This window comes from Papio anubis, chromosome 14 (assembly GCF_008728515.1).
Source record: "Papio anubis isolate 15944 chromosome 14, Panubis1.0, whole genome shotgun sequence".
Taxonomy (NCBI): Eukaryota; Metazoa; Chordata; class Mammalia; order Primates; family Cercopithecidae; genus Papio; species Papio anubis.
The window spans coordinates 56,177,636-56,197,950 of NC_044989.1; positions in this window are offsets into that span (position 1 = coordinate 56,177,636).

Genomic DNA, 20,315 nt, shown 5'->3' on the forward strand with positions numbered 1-20,315 from the left:
GCTGGGACTACAGGCGCCCGCCACCTCGCCCGGCTAGTTTTTTGTATTTTTTTAGTAGAGACGGGGTTTCACCGTGTTAGCCAGGATGGTCTTGATCTCCTGACCTCGTGATCCGCCCGTCTCGGCCTCCCAAAGTGCTGGGATTACAGGCTTGAGCCACCGCGCCCGGCCTATATTGCTTTATGACTGAAAGCTGTAACAATATGGAAGTTATATTTTGTTATATAGTAACATTATAATTAAAAGTATCAGCAGACCCTGAAGTGTTCAGGAAAAAGTTTTTGTCTTGTAAGAATGTAGCCTACTCAACTCTAAGGAAGTCTGCTCTACACCACTACCAGAAGGATCTTTCTCAAACACAAATAGAATTGTGTCTCCATCCTGATTACATTTTTTTAGTGGCTTCCTAAGTCTTTAAGGATAGAATTTAAACTGCTTTGCATGGACTATAAACCTTTCCTTTCCTATTGGCCTCATCAATTTTTTCTTACTACCCTATTTCCTTCCCGCCCTCTTTTCACTTTATACTCCAAGTAAAGTGAACTGCTTGTTCCCTTGCACCACTTTCTCTTACCTCTGTGGCTTTGCAAGTATGATTCTCTGTGCTTGGCACACACTCCTCACATGTATCAATCAGACAAACTCAGTCTTCAGTACTATCCTCTTTACTTCCCTAGGCAGACTTATGGATACAATCTATGTCTGTCCTTCCACTTTATTAATTTATTTATGTAGTTATTAATTCATCTGTGGAAGTGAATGTGGGAATAGGTATTGCATAGTGGTTAAAAGTGCTGTCTCTGGCATCAGATTGCCTGGGTTTGCATCTTACCTCTTTCCCCTCCTAAACATGTGACTCTTGATAAGGTACTTACCCTTTCTATACCTCAGTTTCCTGTTTTATAAATGGGAATGATAGTAAATACCTACCTCCCAGGGTTGTTATGCAGACTTAATGCAGTCTTATTTTTATGAAACTAAGGATAGTCCCTAGCATATGGAAAGCATGATAAGGTGCTCTAATATTTATTGAATACTTATTTTATGCCAGGCACTGTGTTGGCTTGAGACCATAGAGATGTCAAGAGAGCCATAGGGCATAATCCTTGCTTTATGGAGCTTGCATTCTGATGAGAGACTGACAAAAACAATCAAACATAAACAGATAAATTATTATGTGGTTAACACTAAGAAGGAAATACACTAGGTAAAAAGAGAATACTGGGATGGAGAGAGGACAAACTTCAAAAACAGTGGCCAGGGAATGCACTCCTGAGGAGGTATTTTAGCCAATCTGAAGGACGAGAAGAAGACACCTTCTGGAACATGGGGGCCAGGCAGGAGCAGTGACTTGTAGCGGGAGGGGTACCCCGAGTCAGGAGAGAATTTGGCTTCTCTGAGGATGTGGAAAAGCCAGTGTCACTAGAGAGTAGTAAGCAGGAGAGTAGTAAGCAGGTAGGTACGAAGTAGAAGAGGAAGGCAAAGCATAGCACGGGATTTGGGAAAACAGCAGAAAGTTTAAACAGGAAAGTAGCATGATCTAGTCTACATTTTAAGATGGTCCCTCTGGCTGCCAGGTCTAGAATGGATCAGAGGAGGACAAGAGAGAAATGTTGTGATTAGGAGTAATGTGATGGCAGGGACTGATGTGGTGGCAGGGGTGACAAGAAGAAAGGATGGGCAGATTTGGTATATATTTTAGAGGTGGGATTGATCAGACTTGCTGATGAATTGGATACAGAGAGCGAAGAATTAAGACCATTAATAGGCTCAGATGGGTCAGAAATGCAAGGTCTGAGGCACCAGAGTGTAGCTGTCAGCAGACAGTTGGATCTGAGTGCAGGATGCAGAGGAGAGGACTAGGGTAATGTAAATACAAAAGTAATCACTGTGGGAGTAGAGATTAGAGAGAGGGAGTAGAGAGAAAAGAGAAGACGGCCTGGTCTGAACCCTGTGGAGGGAGAGGCTGCCATGGCTATGAAGTTGGAGCCAGCGTTGTGTTGATGCAGGAGGAGCGTGAGCATGTATTATGCTAGGTATTTTCCATTTGCTTCCATCCATCCATTCTCTACCTTCCTTGGCTTTGCTCTGTGCCCCAGGGAACTGATCATTATGGATTGCAATGCCCCAACTCCGTGGCCCTCTGGCTATTGGTTGGATCAGCCAGTGGGAAGTACCAGCGGGAGATACAAGAGAAGAGACACACTAAAAGTTAGGAAGCCATAATTCCTTATGGCGAGGCAGTGGCTGTATTAGTGGCTGTATTTCTCTGCCACTGTGGCTCCTACTAGGCAGGCCCTGTTTGCTTGCTTCCAACTCTCACTCCAGTTCTACTGCTTCTCCTCCTTGCTGCTCGGGCCTTAACAGTTCCCCATGGTCGCTAGTCCCTCAGTGCTGCAGCACTCTTGTTAGTCCTGGAATCTGCCTGCCACTCTGTAACTAAAATTCTCTTCAGAATTCACTTGAGTATGCAATCTGTTTCCTGCTTCCCTTGCCACCTCAGAGACACCTCAGAGACACCTATCCATACTCTCTCCTAGCAGGAGGTCACTGTTACTTGTCACTAGCAGCTTGTTAGCCTGGAGGTGGGAAGTCAGGGGCTTGTGCTGTCTGTTGTTCTGATTAACCCTCAGTCTCAGGCAGGCACTGTGTCTCAGGGTCTTGGGTGCTGGTGGCATTCTCTGGGTTCATACTCCCATCCCAGCTGTCATTCTGAGCCCAGCATTCATACTGCCCCTTCCCCAGGGGTAGAGAGTCTTGTTCTGTTTCTTCCCTGAGCTGTAATGTTTCCACAGCTTTTTCTTTCTTTTTCCTTTTTTCCCCTTCCCTTCCCTTCCCTTTCCTTCCCTCCCCTCCTCTCCCTCTCTCCCGTCCCCTCTCCTCCCCTGTCTTCCCCTCCCTCTCTCCCCTTCCCTCCTCTCCCCTCCCTCTCTCCCCTTCCCTCCCCTCCCCTCCCTCTCTCCCCTTCCCTCCCCTCCCCTCTCTCTCTCCACTCCCCTCCCCTCCCTTCCCCTCCCTCTCTCCCCTCCCCTTGCCTCCCCTTTCTCCTTTCTTTTCCCTCCCTCTCTGCCACCCTCCCACCTTCCCTTCCCCTCCCTCCCTCCCTCCCTCCCTCCCTCCCTTCCTTCCCTCCTTCCTTCTCTCTTTCTCTCTCTTCCTTTTGGGGGAGGGGGGGTTTCACTATGTTGCCCTGGCTGGATTCAAATTCCTGGGCTCAAGGGGTCCTGCCACCTCAGCGTCTGCAGCAGCTGGGACTACAGGCATGCTCCACTATGTGTGGCTGCTTTTCACAATGTCTTGGGCTAATGGTGTTTATTGCCTTCCCACAGCGCCTAAGGCTTCTATTCCTTTGGAGAGATGGGGAAGAAGCATCCAGTGAGGCTTCTGCCTTTCCCGCAGTGACTGTGTACTCCTTCCCCAGGCCTACACCACGAGGGACACTTTCTCAGGATTCTTGCTCTTACCTGAGTCTTTTTTGTAAGGTCCAGTGAGGTCCATGGAGATGAGCTTTTGAGTGATTGCAAATTCCTCTTGTGTCTATGGTCCCCAGGGATTCTATATTCTCTGGGTAGCTGTCTTAGTCAGCTTGAGCCAGAAGGCCATAGACTGGTTGGCTTAAACAACAGAAACGTATTTCTTTCTTTCTTTTTTTGAGACAGAGTCTTGCTTTGTCACCCAGGCTGGAGTGCAGTGGTGTGATCTCAGCTCACTGTAACTTCCATCTCTTGGGTTCAAGTGGTTCTCCTGCCTCAGCCTCCTGAGTAAGCTGGGATTACAGGTGTGCACCACCATGCTGGGCTAATTTTTGTGTTTTAGTAGAGATGGGGTTTTACCATGTTGGTCAGGGTGGTCTCGAACTTCTGACCTTGTGATCTGCCCGCCTTGGACTCCCAAAGTGCTGGGATTACAGGCGTGAGCCACTGCACCTGGCCCAGAAATGTATTTCTTATACTTCTGGAGGCTGGGAAGTCCAAGATCAAGGGGCTGGCCAATCCAGTTCCTGGTAGGGATCCTCTTCTGGCTTGTAGTTGGTCACTTTCTCTTTGTGTCCTTACAAGGAAAGAGAGAGCAGGGTTATAGGGGAGAGAAAGAGGCAGAGAGGGAGAGGGAAAGAGAAAGCAGGGAAGGAGAAGGAGAGAGAGGGAAGGAGGGACAGAGGATGGAAGGGAGATAGAGAAAATGTGAGCAAGTTCCCCAGTCTTTTCTTATAAGGGTATTAATCCCTGTATGAAGATACCCTCACACCTTCTTCTAAACCTAATTACCTCCCAAAGGCTCCATCTCCAAACATTATCATATTGGGGATTAGGGCTTCAAAATATGAATTGTGGAGGGACACAATTCATAGTAGCCCATACTCAGGTTTAAGCAATTAAAGCATTTGGTTGAATTCTTCTTCTTGCCAGTGTTTGGTGGTGACTGTGCCAGGTGGCAAGAGCTCATGCCCTAGCTCTCTTTGCAGGTGCCCGTCTTTCCTAAGATTTCTGGTTAGTAGGTTGTTCTGTCTCTTCAGCTCTCTGATGGGTTCAAGAAGAGTTGTGAATTTTCCGATGGTCTGGTTTTGTTGTTGTTACTGTTGTGATTGTTTTTGTTGCTCTAAGAGTGGGATGCTCTCTCCAGATTTTTAAGCCTAAGCAGAAGCCACAGGCCTCTCATGCAATTCAAGACCTCTCCTCTCTACTACTCAGGGAGGTGAAGAAAGAGTCTAATTTGTTCATTCACGAGTTTTTTTTGGTTTTTTTTTTTGTTTTTTTTTTGCCTCCTCCTGCCTCCATAATTCTTATGGCTCTTCCAGGATTGGGACATAGGATAATAGAATAGAGGAAGGTTGAAATAATTCAATTTCTGGAGCCAATGGAATTCTTTGAACAACACTGGATGTTTTCCATTTCTGCCATTACTACAGACATCCAAAATCTGGCCATGATATGGCTTATAGGTATGGGTTACATGGTGACCTCTGCTAGGACTGCCAAACTACACTGTTTTCCAACGTGGGTGCTCTCTGGGTGATCTTTTGTGACTCTCCCAGCCTCTGCTCCTGGTGGTCTATTGTACAGTTTTGTTCCTTTTTTGAGATGAAGTTTTGCTCTTGTTGCCCAGGCTGGAGTGCAGTGGTGCGATCTTGGCTCACTGCAACCTCTGCCTCCTGGGTTCAAGTGTTTCTTCTGCCTCAGCCTCCCGAGTAGCTGGGACTACAGGAACATGCCACCACGCCTGGCTAATTATTTGTATTTTATTAGAGACGGGGTTTCACCTTGTAGCCCGGGCTGGTCTTGAACTCCTGAGATCAAGCAATCTGCCTGCCTTGGCCTCTCAAAGTGCTAGGATTACAGGCGTGAGCCACTTCCCCCAGCCAGGTGTATTTCTTTCATAATGAGGCTTCTTAGGGAGAGCAGGACAGGCTTCACAGGCTGGTCTAAAGGTGACTTGAGAGAGTAGGAAAGGGAGATTGGCTTGGAGTTTTTCTTCTGGTAATTGGGTGGGGTGGCGGGGTGAGGGTCCCTGCGTATGGGGAGGCAGAGGCTTGTGTGGTTAGAATCTCCCACGAGTGCCAAAGGAGGGAGCACCTGAGCTTTCTTATCAGCTTGCCCAGATGTGGGCCACAAGAGGAAGAGAAAGTGGTGAGCATTAAAAATGACCAGGAATCAAACATCAAAAAATGGATTTAAACTATATTAAGACTTAGTCTAACTCTAGGGGACATGTGGCAAGACTTCCTGATAACTCTCTTCCCGGGCCTGGGTTTGGCTTCTAACTCATGATAGCACAGGACTATTGTACAGCTTAATAAATGTCTAGTTGGAGAGGGAGATGCCAATCTTTTCCTCATTCTCTACTGTGGTTCTCTTAGGCTTCTATTGCTTAGTTTGGAGGGGAAGATAGGGAAGAGGGACTCTGTCTTCCTCCACAGAGGGGAGAAAAATGTCACATCATTTCTAACTAGGCTGGCAACTCTCTACCTCAATGCCTCTCATCAATCCATGTTCCAAATTTCTACTATTCAGCTTTTTGGCTGCAATGAGTGATAGGAGTTGATAATTATGGACTAATTCTGCTATCTTAGATTTTATAGAGTGTTGGGGGCAATTATTACTCATTGTTTTCAGTTTTACAGCCTTAACTCAAATTCTGAGATGATGGGAAAAGCGCTCATTCAACATCCAGTTATACACAGAGAAGGAGGGAAATTTCTTTCATTGGGATATCAGAGAGTGTAAGGCTGAGAACAGATGCAGGTGAATCCCTCCCTTCCCTCCCTCCCTCCCTCCCTCCCTCCCTCCCTCCCTCCCTCCCTCCCTTCCTTCCTTCCTTCCTTCCTTCCTTCCTTCCTTCCTTCCTTCCTTTCTTTTTTTTTGACAGAGTCTCATTTTGTTGCCCAGGCTGGAGTGCAGTGGCATGATCTCAGCTCACTGCAACCTCCACCTCCTGGATTCAAGCTAGACTCCTGCCTCAGTCTCCCTACTAGTTGGGATTACAGGTGTGTGGCACCACACCCAGCTAATTATTTTAATTTTTATTTTTAGTAAAGATGGGGTTTCACCATGTTGGCCAGGGTGTTCTCAAACTCCTGACCTCAGGTGATCCACCTGCCTCCCAAAGTAGTAGGATTACAGGCATAAGCCACTGTGCCCAGCCAGATGCAGGTGAATTAGAAGATTTGCTTAAGGGAGGATGGGAAAAATTTATTTGGCTTCAGTCTCTAGTGAATTTTGAGGCAAGGGGAGCAGCTGAGAGTAAATGGGGAAAAGAAGGTATGTGAAGTTAAGGGAGGAAGTTATTTTGGGAGATGGAAGAGTAAGTTTACTCAAGAAACACAGTGGGATTGCTGGACAGTGGTGCCTTGCTACATGCCCTTTGAAGTTTATGATCATGAATTTCAAGAGAAACCAGTCTATTCAGTTGGGTGACTTTTTTTTCTAGCAAATTTGTACCTGTTTGGTGCAGGCATGGAAAAAGCGAATGGTAGGATTCATCTGGGGTTGGGGTTTTCCAGGTGCCATGGACTAATTTTGTCCCTCCATCCTTCAAATTCATATGCTGAAGCTCAGCCAGCACAGTGGCTCATGCCTGTAATCCCAGCACTTTGGGAGGCTGAAGCGGGAGGATCACTTGAGGCCAGGAGTTTGAGATCAGCCTGGCCAACATGGTGAAACCCTGTCTATACTAAAAATACAAAACAGTCAGCTGCAGTGGTGTATGCCTGTAATCCCGGCTACTCAGGAGGCTGAGGTACGAGATTCACTTGAACCCAGGAGGTGGAGGTTGCAGTGAGACAAGATTGGGTGACTGCACTCCAGCCTGAGTGACAGAGCAAGACCTTGTCTCAAAACAAAAAAAAAAAAAAGAAAGAAAAGAAAAAGAAAAAATTCATATGTTGAAGCTCCAACCCCCAATGTTGCTGCATTTGGAGTAAGGCAGTAATTAAGTTTAATAAAATCCTGAGGGTGGAGCTCTGATGGGATTAGGTTCCTTATAAGAAGAGACACCAGAGAGCTTTTGGGCTTTCCCTCTCTCCTCATCATGTGAGGACTGTGAAAAGGCAGTCATCTACAAGACAGGAAGAGAGCCCTTTCCAAGGACAGACTCTACCAGACCTTGATCTGGGACTGCTAGTTTCCAGAACTGTGAGAAAATACATTTCTGTTGTTTAAGTCACCCGGCTTATGGTATTTTGTTATGGCAGCCCAAGTGTACTAATACACTAGGCAAGGATGACTGAGGGAAAGAGGGGCAAAGGAGTTATGGATGTTTGCAGAAGAGTGATTATAAGGAGGGGACCGTGAAATCTAGGCTAGACAGGCGCTCTGGACATGAAGCCAAGAGAAAGCTGATGAACAATGAGAAATGGTGGGATCAATGGATCAAACGTTGAATTATAGCAATGAGGATAAAAGGTGGTGGTTGTTTTCAAGGTTCATTCATGTTGTAGTATATATCACTATATTCTTCCTTTTTGTGGCTGAATGATATTTCATTGGATGGATATACCCTGTTTTCTTTATCCATTTATCAGTTGATGGGCATTTGGTTTGTTTGCAGAAATGTGAATTACTGGATTTTCTTTTTTTTTCCCAGTTAATTTTTACTGGGCTTCTGACATTTGCAGTTTAAAAAATTTCACATACTGGTGAGTGTGAATGTCATAACAATGTCAATTGCACAGAGTTTTTATAGGGATTATACATGTAATGGACACTGCTGCACAGTCCAGAATACAGTCTGTGTACTTGGGAAAATCAAGGAAGAGTATGTTCACACATTTAGTTATCCAATTGGTCCAGAGCCCCAGAACTGCTCAGTTTGTTTGTCCTTAGGGAAGATACAGAAGATATATCTGCTACTAATAGCAGCGATATCTGCTATTTTCACTGTCTGTGAAAAGTAAGCATTTATCTAAAAATTACGCTTTCCTGCTTAATTTTTGTGTTTTACTTTTTAATATTTTTATTTAAGAAACAAACCCACCTATTCCTCATTGTCATGGTTCAGTAAGAAAGCTGTGACTAGATAGCACCGCTGGCCCACGGTTTCTGCTCTGAGGAAAGCAATAACAGAGGTTAGAACATTTCCTTCCTTTGGAATGGTCACCCAGCCCTGCTGGTGCAGGTAGCAGATATCTCTTCTGTATCTTCCCTAAGAATGAACAAACTGCGCAGTTCTGGGGTTCTGGACCAATTGGATAACTAAAAACTCCTACTTTAAGGCAGAGGGTAGCAGCAGGTTAGATATGCCTGGAAGATACTTGTTGCAGTGTTTTTGTTTGTTTGTTTGTTTTTTTAATTGACAATAAAAACCTCTTTCAGCCTGTTTTTGTCTCTTGGTATACTGAACTTTTCCTTCATTCCAACAGAAGAGAATCAGAAAGGGTCTGCCTCCAAAAAGGATCACCCCTAATTTTTCCAGATCGTAAAACAGCAAGGTTCAATGTCTAGACCCTCAGTGTCACGAGTGTTACTCTATGTCATGCCACCGCCAATGACCATTTTGGTTATTTGCTACTTCTACCACCACCCATCATTGTCATTATTCCCAGGGAACAGATTTTTCCTGTGCTGACCACACTTCTGATGCTTTCATACATGCAACTGAATCACAAACTGCTACAGAGACAGATTTACTGATTTGTGATAAACAGACTCAATTCACAAGTGATCTTCGGTGTTTACTTGTGTGTTCATAGGATTTTAACTAAGTGCAGCGCCCCCCCTCCACACCCCATGCCACTGGATTGTTGTCTAACTTTTTACGTTGGTTCATTGTTCTTAGGATATTGGGATCATTGTTCCTTCTCACAAAACAAAACAGTTTCTTTAAAATCAGGATGAATGAACAGTAATTGAGCACAAAAGCCTGACCTTGCCAACATTGCATTGCATGCTTAGTCAAATTAGTTTAGACCATTACAGTTTATATTAATTGTGTTTGTCATTTGTAATTAATGTGATTTAAAATTTGGAGAATTTTGGGATTGTTTTGGTCAGTTATGCTAGTGGGAATTTCAGAACATATTAACATTTTCTCTTGCTCCTTAAAATTGTTGTGTGTTTCCGTGTTTTGCTAACAGAATAATTATGTCTTTGACCTGATTTTGGAATAGGCTATCTTTAAAGTTAGCTCCGGGATAATGTGGAAACCATCCTTCACCCAATTTTCTCTGGTTTCCTTTGACGATCGACATAAGGCTGATGGGGAGAGAAGCAATCCATACATTTGAATTTTGGCTCATTGTGTAAGATGATAACATTGATCCAAATTTAGAACGTCTTAGAGTAACTTAAGACTTTCTACTAAAAGATACTTACTGTGTCTTGGATATGAAACAGGTGGCTCAGCAGACAAGCATGAGCTGTTGTAATAAATGAACTATTATATGCAAAAAAGCTTTAGGTTATCATCGTTAACCCTCATTAAAATCACAAGCTTTTAGCTTCTCACAGCTTGTTTTCTTTTAAAGAGATGATGTTCAAGGTCATGCTGTAGTCTTTGAAATGTTTACATTTAAAATAAAACCTCGTGGGCCGGGCGGGATGGCTTAGCACTTTGGGAGGTCAAGACGGGTGGATCATGAAGTCAGGAGTTCAAGACCAGCCTGGCCAAGATGGTGAAACCCTTGCCTCTACTAAAAATACAAAAATTAGCTGGGCATGGTGGCAGGTGCCTGTAATCCCAGCTACTTGGGAGGCTGAGGCAGGAGAATCGCTTGAATCTGGGGGCCGTAGGTTGCAGTGAGCCGAGATGACTCCAATGCACTCCAGGTGGATGACAGAGTGGGACTCCATCTCAAGAAAAAATGAAAATAAAAATAAATTAAATAAATAAAGCCTCTGCTTTTGCTTGTGAATTAATCTTATGAGAGAGGTGGCTTTGAAGTTGAGCAGTAATATCAACTTTAATTTTTTTTTTTTTGAGATGGAGTCTCTGTTGCTCAGGCTGGAGTGCTGTGGTGCAATCTTAGTTCACTACAACCTCTGCCTTCTGGGTTCAAGCTATTCCCCTGCCTCAGCCTCTTGGGGTAGTTGAGACTACAGGTGTGTGCCACCCTCCCAGCTAATTTTTTTTGTATTTTTAGTAGAGACGAGGTTTCACCATGTTGGCCAGGCTGGTCTTGAACTCTTGACCTCAGGTGATCCGCCTGCCTCAGCCTCGCAAAGTGCTGGGATTACAGGTGTGAGCCACCATGCCTGGTCAACTTTAATGTTTTATTATCCTTTTCAGTCTCTCATACAGCTTTCAAAAAGTATTAAGTTCACAGAAATTCACCCAAACCCATATTTGCAGTCTCTCTTTCTTTTAGCAATCCTTGTCTCTTTTTTTCCTGGTTCTCATATGTGTCATTCTCTTTTTTTTTTTTTTTTTTTGAGACGGAGTTTCACTCTTGTTGCCCAGGCTGGAGTGCAATGGCGCAATCTTGGCACACCGCAACCTCTGCCTCCCAGGTTCAAGCAATTCTCCTGCCTCAGCCTCCCAAGTAGCTGGAATTACAGGCATGCAGCACCACGCCCGGCTAATTTTGAATTTTTAGTAGAGATGGGGTTTCTCCATGTTGAGGCTGATCTCAAACTCCGGACCTCAGGTGATCCACCCACCTCAGTCTCCCAAAGTACTGGGATTATGGGTGTGAGCCACCACGCCCGGCCTCATATGCATCATTCTCAATACCACTAACCATGCATGGAGCCTATATCATTACATGAGAAAGCACAGGAATTTCCTTAGTAAATGTGTTCACATTTTATCACTTTAAATACAGACTCTGATGGACTCTAAGCAAAGCAATGCCAGGGTGAAAAGGGTATACGAGATTTGTCTCAGGCCTCTGCCTCGTTCTCATTAGGCCTCACTTAATCTGGTTTTGGCTTTAGCTACACAACCCAGTTTAACTTACCTCCCCTGCCCCAATATTTTCTTGTGGAAAATTTTAGTTTTAGTTTTTAACTTTTGTAAAATTTGGTTGCTTTTGTTAAAAGATAAACTTAGGCACATTAAAATTTGGAAGAATTTATTTGTCCAGGCAGAGATTCATGAATTGGGCAGTGCCAGACCTCAAGCAGTCCAGGACTCCACCAAGGGGGTTTGATGGGAAAACTTTTATAAGGTGTTTGTGGAAGCAAGACAAAAAAAATATTTGATTGGTTAAAGTGGAAAGTCCCTAGTTAGAGGTTAGTTGGTGGTTTCTGATTGATTAAGCTTAAGTTTCATTTTACTGTTGACATTGAGTGAGGTTTTGGTTTACTAGTAAGGGACCCATGGTGCTGGAGTTGTTTCAGCCTAATGACCTCCTAATTAAATTTTTTAAATACTCTGAATGTTAAGAAAGTATACTTCACTCAAGACTTGAGCTCTAGCTGGGCACGGTGGCTCATGCCTGTAATCCCAGCACTTTGGGAGGCCGAGGAGGTTGGATCACCTGAGGTCAGGAGTTTGAGACCAGCCTGACCAACAAGGTGCAATCCCGTCTCTACTAAAACTACAAAAATTAGCCAGGCGTGGTGGCAGGCCCCTGTAGTCCCAGCTACTGGGGAGGCTGAGAAAGGAGAATTGCTTGAACCCGGGAGACAGAGGTTGCAGTGAGCCGAGATCATGCTACTGCCCTCCAGCCTGGGTGACAGAGGAGACTCCGTCTCAAAAAAAAAAAAAAAAAAAAGACTTGAGGTCTATACACACTGAAATTGTTATCCCTTTTGATGAAGAGGTAAATTTGGAAATGATGCTTAAAATATTGGGGTTTGGGCCAGGGGCGGTGGCTCAATCCTGTAATCCCAGCACTTCAGGAGGCCGAGACGGGCGGATCACGAGGTCAGGAGATCGAGACCATCCTGGCTAACATGGTGAAACCCTGTCTCTACTAAAAATACAAAAAACTAGCCGGGTGAGGTGGCGGGCGCCTGTAGTGCCAGCTACTCGGGAGGCTGAGCCAGGAGAATGGCGTAAACCCGGAGGCGAGCTTGCAGTGAGCTGAGATCCGGCCACTGCACTCCAGCCTGGGCCACAGAGCGAGACTCCATCTCAAAAAAAATAAATAAATAAAAAAAAATCGGGGTTTGGTTTCAATAATTTATTGAATTTGTTGAATGTAGGCAGTATGTTGTTTTCACATTTATCATTTAAAAAGTTAATTTTAGCTTTAATTTTAAGTTCCAGGGTACATGTGCAGGATGTGCAGGTTTGTTACATAGGTGAACATGTGCGGTGGTGGCTTGCTGTACCTATCAACCCATCATCTAGTTATTAAGCCCAGCATGCATTAGCTATTTTTCCTAATACTCTCCCTTCCCCTATCCCACACCCTGACAGGCCCCAGTGTGTGTTGTTTCCCTCATTTGCCCATTTGTTCTCATTGTTCAGCTCCCACTTATAAGTGAGAACATGTGGTGTTTGGTTTTCTGTTCCTGCGTTAGTTTGCTGAGGATAATGGCTTCCAGCTCCACCCATGTCCCTGCAAAGGACATGATCTCGTTCCTTTTTATAACTGCATCGTATTCCATTGTGTATATGTACCAGATTTTCTTTATCTAGTGTATCATTGATGGGCATTTGGGTTGATTCCATGACTCAAGATCTAGAACCAGAAATACCATTTGACTCAGCAATACCGTTAGTGGGTATATACCCAAAAGAATATAAATCATTCTATTACAAACACACATGCACATGTATGTTCATTGCAGCACTATTCACATTTATCATTTTATTTAATTGTAGAGAATAGGGGAGCATGGCCATGCAGACTTGGCCTAATATAAATTCATGAGAAATGTGCAACTGGGAATTCAAGTGATATAGAAGACATTGTTCTCTCTCTTTCTCTCTCTCTTTCCCTCCCTTCCTTCCTTCCTTCCTTCCTTCCTTCCTTCCTTCCTTCCTTCCTTCCTTCCTTCCTTCCTTCCTTTCTTTCTTTCTTTCGTTCGAGTTTTGCTCTTGTTGCTCAGGCTGGACTGCAATGGTGCTGTCTCGGCTCACTGCAACCTATACCTCTCAGGTTCTAGCGATTCTCCTGCCTCAGCCTCCCAAGTAGCTGGGATTACAGGTGCCCACCACCACACCCGGCTAATTTTTTTGCATTTTTAGTAGAGAGGGCGTTTCACCATGCTGACCTGGCTGGTCTAAAACTCCTGACTTCAGGTGATGCACCCACCTCGGCCTCCCAAAGTGCTGGCATTATAGGCGTGAGCTGCACCTGGCGAGACTCTGTTTTCTCTTGAGAAATTTGCAAGGAGACATATGAGTATAATGAGACTATATTTTGAGATATAAACTTATTCCTCTCTCCTAATATTTTATGCTATCCTACCATTCTCCCCAACCTAGAAAGTAACTAGGGTACTTTACTTTAAGTGCCCCTAGGAGAGATTGTTAAAAAGAAGAAAGAAAATAATAAATACTTTTTGAGTTTCAAAATAGATACAGACCATATTTTGAAAGAAATGCTTTGTGAGACAAGGGGCATAAAGTTCTGCATGGCATAAAAAGTAGATTAAGAAGAATATGGAATTATGTGAGGAGTGTTTTTCCAGTATTTTGAAAAGACAGTCTAGAGAGAAGATAAACGCAGGTTGGGGAGGGGTGGTAGTAGGGACTTGAAACTTGAGGATCTGTAATAGAGGAGACTTGAGCTGAATGAGTTTTCAGTCCCCCAAAGAGCCATATTCACTCAAGCCTCAGTGATTTTGCTCATGCTGCTTCTACATTTGTATGCGGCTCAGCTGTTGTTTCTGTTGGGAGACCTGCTTTAGCCTACCCCAGTCCACCGAGTTTCTGTAATAAGTAAAGGGTTAATTCAGTAGGCCTGGGTTCCTCAAACTCTGCATTTTCCGAAGGTCTTCAGGAAGGGTCCTTGAATAGTTCCTGGGAGGTAACCTCTGAGCCCTTGAAATATCCTTTCTGACAAGACTGTCTTTGTGTACCTGAGACTTTGGTTTACATGGATCGTTTATGCTAACAATGTGATTTATGATGAATGCCTGTTTTTGTGTGCCTGAAGTCCTGGGCCACACTGTATCAGTTTTACCTCTGGACGGAGGCTGGAGATAGAGTAACTAGAGTTGGTCATGCAGGAATCCCACACCTATGTGACTGACACCAATAAAAACCCCTGAACCAAGGCTTCGTGGGGGGGGGGTCCCTGGTTGGCAACACTTTGCGCTTGTTATCACGCATTGTTCAACTGGTGGAAGTAAGTGCTGTCTGTGAGATTCCTCTGAGAGATGACAACTGGAAGCTTGTTCTTGGTGTCTCATGGACTCTGCCCTATGCACCTTTTTTTTTTTCTGATTTAAGTCTGCATTCTTTTGCTGTAGTAAACCATAATTGTGAGTGTAATAGCTTTTCTGAGTCCTGTAAGTCCTTCCAGTGAATCATCAAACCTGAAGGTGATCTTGACATTCTTCGATAATTTTTTTCTCTAACACTTACTGTTCATTCATTCATCCATCCATCCATCCATCCATCCATCCATCCATCCATTTAACCAATGAACTAGTGAATGCCTGCCATGTCCCAGACATTGTGTTAAGCCTAGAGGTATAGGAGTAAATATAATAGGCACAATCCTTACCATCAACGAGTTTATAGTCTGGTGGTGAAGGAGATAAGTAACCAGATAAATACAGTTCAGCATAGTAGCAGCTATGACGGGCATAGTGCAGGGTGCCATAGGGAGCAGAGAGATAAGAGGCCAACAATAACTAGTGGGGAGGGTGTCAGGTCAAGCTTCCTAGAGTGGGTGAAGAGCTGCTTGCTAAGTAGGCAAGTGACAAAGGGTAGAAAAGGGTGATTAAAGCAGAGACAACACATATAAAAACCAGGAAGTGAGAAGAATGAAGTAATTTTATTGTATCTGGAAAGGAATTTTTGTTGTTGTGTTGTTTTGAGATGGAATCTTGCTCTGTCACCCAGGCTGGAGTGCAGTGGCGCGATCTCACCACAACCTCAGCCTCCTGGGTTTGAGTGATTCTTGTGCCTCAGCCTTCTGAGTAGCTGGGATTACAGACGCATGCCACCACGCCTGGCTAATTTTTGTATTTTTAGTAGAGATGGGGTTTCACCATGTTGGCCAGGCCAGTCTCGAACTCCTGACCTCAGGTAATCCACCTGCCTTGGCCTCCGAAAGTGCTCGGATTACAGGCATGAGCCACTGCGAGCCGCCTGGAAATGAATGTTTGAGGGAAAAAGTGGCAAGAGATGAGGCTAGAGAAATATGTAGCCGCCAGAGTCAAGTAAGACATGATATGCTTCTCTTAGACAAATGTGAAGAAGTCTGGATTTGGGAGAAAAAAGGTGAGTTCAGGTTTGGTCATGTTGATGTTGTTTAATGGTTTCTTCTTCCCTTCAGCTGTAAATTCTATGAAGTCAGGCAATACTATTTATTAAATATAACTTATTCTGCTGTAAGTCAATAGTATCATTCCTAAGATGCTTATTACTACAAAAAGTATATTATCAAAACCATTGTCTCCGGAGATTAAGGAAATTAGGAGTTAGAGAGTTTTTAGAGGGGCAATATCAAAGTTATTTTTGCTGCAGGGATTTCAATAATAAAGGAATTTTGAATATAAGTATATTTAGTTATTAGATGCTAAAAATGATAAATTATATTAAAACTGACAAAATAAACTTCTTCACTTTCATTCCATTCTACTCCCTCCACTTATTATTTTCTTTAATCTTTGGCCTTGACCTGGCAATTTTACTTGCAGCACACCTCATAAACATCAAAGGTAAACATAAGAGCAAATGCATTGCACAGGTGAATAAATACCTGAGAGTAGCCATTCATTCCAGCAAAGTGGCTCTGTGTCCTATGCTTTGTATACATGTTGTCTAAGTAGTCAGCGTTAGTTCTCTATCACAATCAAATTATTAAACTACTGATTGTCAGGCCTCTGAGCCCAAGCAAAGCCATCACATCCCCTGTGACTTGCACGTATACACCCAGATGGCCTGAAGTAACTGAAGAATCACAAAAGAAGTGAAAATGCCCTGCCCCGCCTTAATTGATGACATTCCACCACAAAAGAAGTGAAAATGGCCTGTCCTGGCCTTAAGTGATGACATTGCCTTGTGAAAGTCCTTTTCCTGGCTCATCCTGGCTCAAAAACCTCCCTGACTGAGCACCTTGTGACCCCCACTCCTGCCCACCAGAGAACAACCCCCCTTTGACTGTAATTTTTCTTTACTTACCCAACTCCTATAAAACGGCCCCACCCTTATCTCCCTTCGCTGACTCTCTTTTCGGACTCAGCCAGCCTGCACCCAGGTGATTAAAAAGCTTTATTGCTCACACAAAGCCTGTTTGGTGGTCTCTTCACACAGATGTGCATGACACTGATCACATTATGGCCTAGGGAAATTATTAAAATTAGCACTACTGGAGAAATGGTTGCTATCCATTCCCCCATGATGTGAAATGGCATCTTTGTAATACGCTCAATTCCTGTATATATACATATGAATTTTTTTTTTTTGACAGTCTCATTCTGTCGCCCAGGCTGGAGTGCAATGGCATGATCTCAGCTCACTGCAACCTCTGCCTCCCAGGTTGAAGCGATTCTCCTGCCTCAGCTTCCTGAGTAGCTGGGACTACAGGTGTGTGCCACCACACCTGGCGAATTTTTTTGTATTCTTAGTAGAGACAGGGTTTCACCATGTCAGTCAGGTTGTTCTCAAACTCCTGACCTCAAATGATCTGCCTGCCTCGACCTCCCAATGTGCTGGGATTTCAGGGGTGAACCACCATGCCTGGCCCAGGAAGCTATATTTAAAACAAAACAAAACAAAAAACTCTTCAGGAGATTCTGATATTTACCCAGCTTTGTGTATGATGACTGTAGATGATGTAAAGATATGTACTATAAGTCAGAATTCTTCTCTAGCAAATCAGTCCTGAAAGTGAGATGGCATGAACATAACATTTCAGTTTAACCAACATTTATTGAATGTATGAGACACTGGGCTAGGAGTTGGAGCTATAAAGATTAGTAAGTCATGGACTTTGTCCTTAACTCTGGTAATGAAAGAAACAAACACACAGCCAGGTATCTTCAAAAGAAAGCATGGCGGCCCGGCATGGTGGCTCACGCCTGTAATCTCAGTACTTTGGGAGGCGGAGGTGGGCAGATTACTTGAGGTCAGGAGTTTGAGACCAGCCTGGCCAACATGGTGAAAACCCATCTCTATTAAAAATACAAAAATTAGCTGGGCATGGTGGCAGGTGCCTGTAATCCCAGCTACTTGGAGGCTGAGGCAGGAGGCTCGCTTGAGCCCAGGAGGCAGAGGTTGTAGTGAGCCAAGATCACGCCACTGCACTCCAGCCTGGGTGACAGAGCTAGACTGTCTCAAAACAAACAAACAAAAAAACAAGGTAAGGTGCTATGATAGAAGCCATGTGCACAGACTTCTGCTCGCTGAAGAATTCCAGGGAAGCTTCCTGAGAAAGATGAATTTTGAACTGAACCAGAATGACATCACCAGGTACAGAAGTGGAGCTGAGGGTGCCAGAGGCCACTGCTGGCCCGACTCATTGTATTCTGTGTGACTAGTGCTCCTGGGGTAATGCAATGGGGCAGTTCTGGAAGAGGATCTTGAAGGGAAGATCAGCCCAGGTAGAACAGAGGTGGAGGGTTGTAAAATAGCAGAGTGTGTTTAGGGAACTGGAATCAGTTTGCTATTACTATACTGTAAAATTAAGGTGGAAAGTGGTAAAATGCAAAACTAGAGGATGGGTGATTCTGTGGTGTGGATCCAGGACTGCACTCTGTAGGCAGTGGAGAACTATAAGTGGGTTTAAGTAGGAGAGAGATGTAAAGGTCTGAATTTCCAAAAGATGTCTCCTGTGGTAGTGTGGAGGGTGAACTTGAGGGGGTAAGATCAGAAGACAAGAAAGAGACTAGTTGCTGTAGTTCTGTGAGTGATGAGGATGACAAGAACTAGGGCATTGCAAGAGGGCAGAATAGGTGTGAATGTTAGAGATGTTCAGGGCATCCAGAATTTGGTTTATGATTACAGTAAAGGCTGAGGGGAAGGGGGGACTCCAGGATGACTCCCAGGTTTCTGAGAGATTTAGAGTGTGAGAGAAGATGATGTCTTTTTTTTTTTAAAGACAGTTTTGCTCTTGTTGCCCAGGCTGGAGTGCAGTGCCATGATCTCGGCTCACTGCCAGCTTCACCTCCCAGGTTCAAGTGATTCTCCTCCCTCAGCCTCCCAAGTAGCTGGGATTACAGGCACCCATCACCATGCCTGGCTAATTTTTGTATTTTTAGTAGAGACGGGATTTCATCATGTTGGCCAGGCTGGTCTCAAACTTCTGACCTCAGGTGATCCACCTGCCTTGGCCTCCCAAAGTGCTGGGATTACAGGCATGAGCCACCGCACCCAGCCATGATGTCAGTTTTTGGTCATGCCAAGTCTGAGGTACTTGTTAACCACTTTGCCTTATAACACAAGATTTAAAGTAATAAATGACACAGAGAAAACAGAAATAGAACTCAGAGGAATAAAATAAAAATAGGACTCAGAAGAGAATAAATAATTTCTAGTTTGCAGAATTAGGAAAGATACAATTGTGACTGGAATTTGTGGGTTCTTGGTCTCACTGACTTAAAGAATGAAGCCATGGACCCTTGCGGTGAGTGTTAACAGTTCTTAAAGATGGTGTGTCCGGAGTCTGTTCCTTCAGACGTTCAGATAGACGTGTCTGGAGCTTCTTCTTTCTGGTGGGTTCGTGGTCTCACTGTCAGGAGTGAAGCTGCAGACCTTAGCGGTGAGTGTTACAGCTCTTAAAGGCAGCATGGATCTGGAGTGAGCAGAGCAGCAGCAACATGTATCACACGTAGCCAAAGAATAATGCTTCCACAGTGTGGAAGGGAACCTGAGAGGGTTGCAGTTGGCTGGCAGGGGCAGCCTGCATTTATTCCCTTATCTGGCCCCACCCACATCCTGCTGATCGGTCCATTTTACAGAGAGCTGATTGGTGCGTTTACAATCCGTGAGGAAGAACAGAATGCTAGACAGAAACGTTCTCCAAGTTTCCACTAGGTTAGCTAGATACAGAGTATCTAGCTAGACACAGAGTGCTGATTGGTGTATCTACAATCCCTCAGCCAGACGTAAAAGCTCTCCAAGTCCCCACCAGACTCAGGAGCCCAGCCGGCTTCAACCAGTGGATCCCGCACCGGGGCCGCGGGCGGAGCTGCCCACCAGTCCCCCACGGTGCGCCTGCACTCCTCAGCCCTTGGGCGGTCCACGGGAACCAGCGCCGCGGAGCAGTGGGCGGCGCTCGTCCGGGAGGCTCGTGCCGCGCGGGAGCCCACCGTGGTGGGGGGTTGGGGCATGGCGGGCTGCAGGTCCCGAGCCCTGCCCCGCGGGGAGGAGGCTCAGGCCCGGCGAGTATTCGAGAGCGGTGCATGCGGACCGGCAGTGCTGGGGGACGCGGCGCAACCTCCGCAGCTGCTGGCCCAGGTGCTAAGCCCCTCACTGCCCTGGGCTGGCGGCGCCGGCCGGCAGCTCCGAGTGCGGGGCCAGCGGAACCCGCGCCCGCGCCCGCCGAAACTCGCGCTGGCCCGCGAGCGCCGCGCGCAGCCCTGGTTCCCGCCCGCGCCTCTGCCTCCACACCTCCCCGCAAGCAGAGGGAGGCGGCTCTGGCCTCGGCCAGCCCAGAGAGGGGCTCCCACAGTGCCGTGGCGGGCTGAAGGGCTCCTCAAGCGACGCCGGAGTGGACGCCGAGGCCCAGGAGGCGCCGAGAGCCAGGGCTGCTAGCAGGTTGTCACCGCTCAGAATCACAGAGGACTGGTCTAGGCCTTGAAGGATTGGTAAGA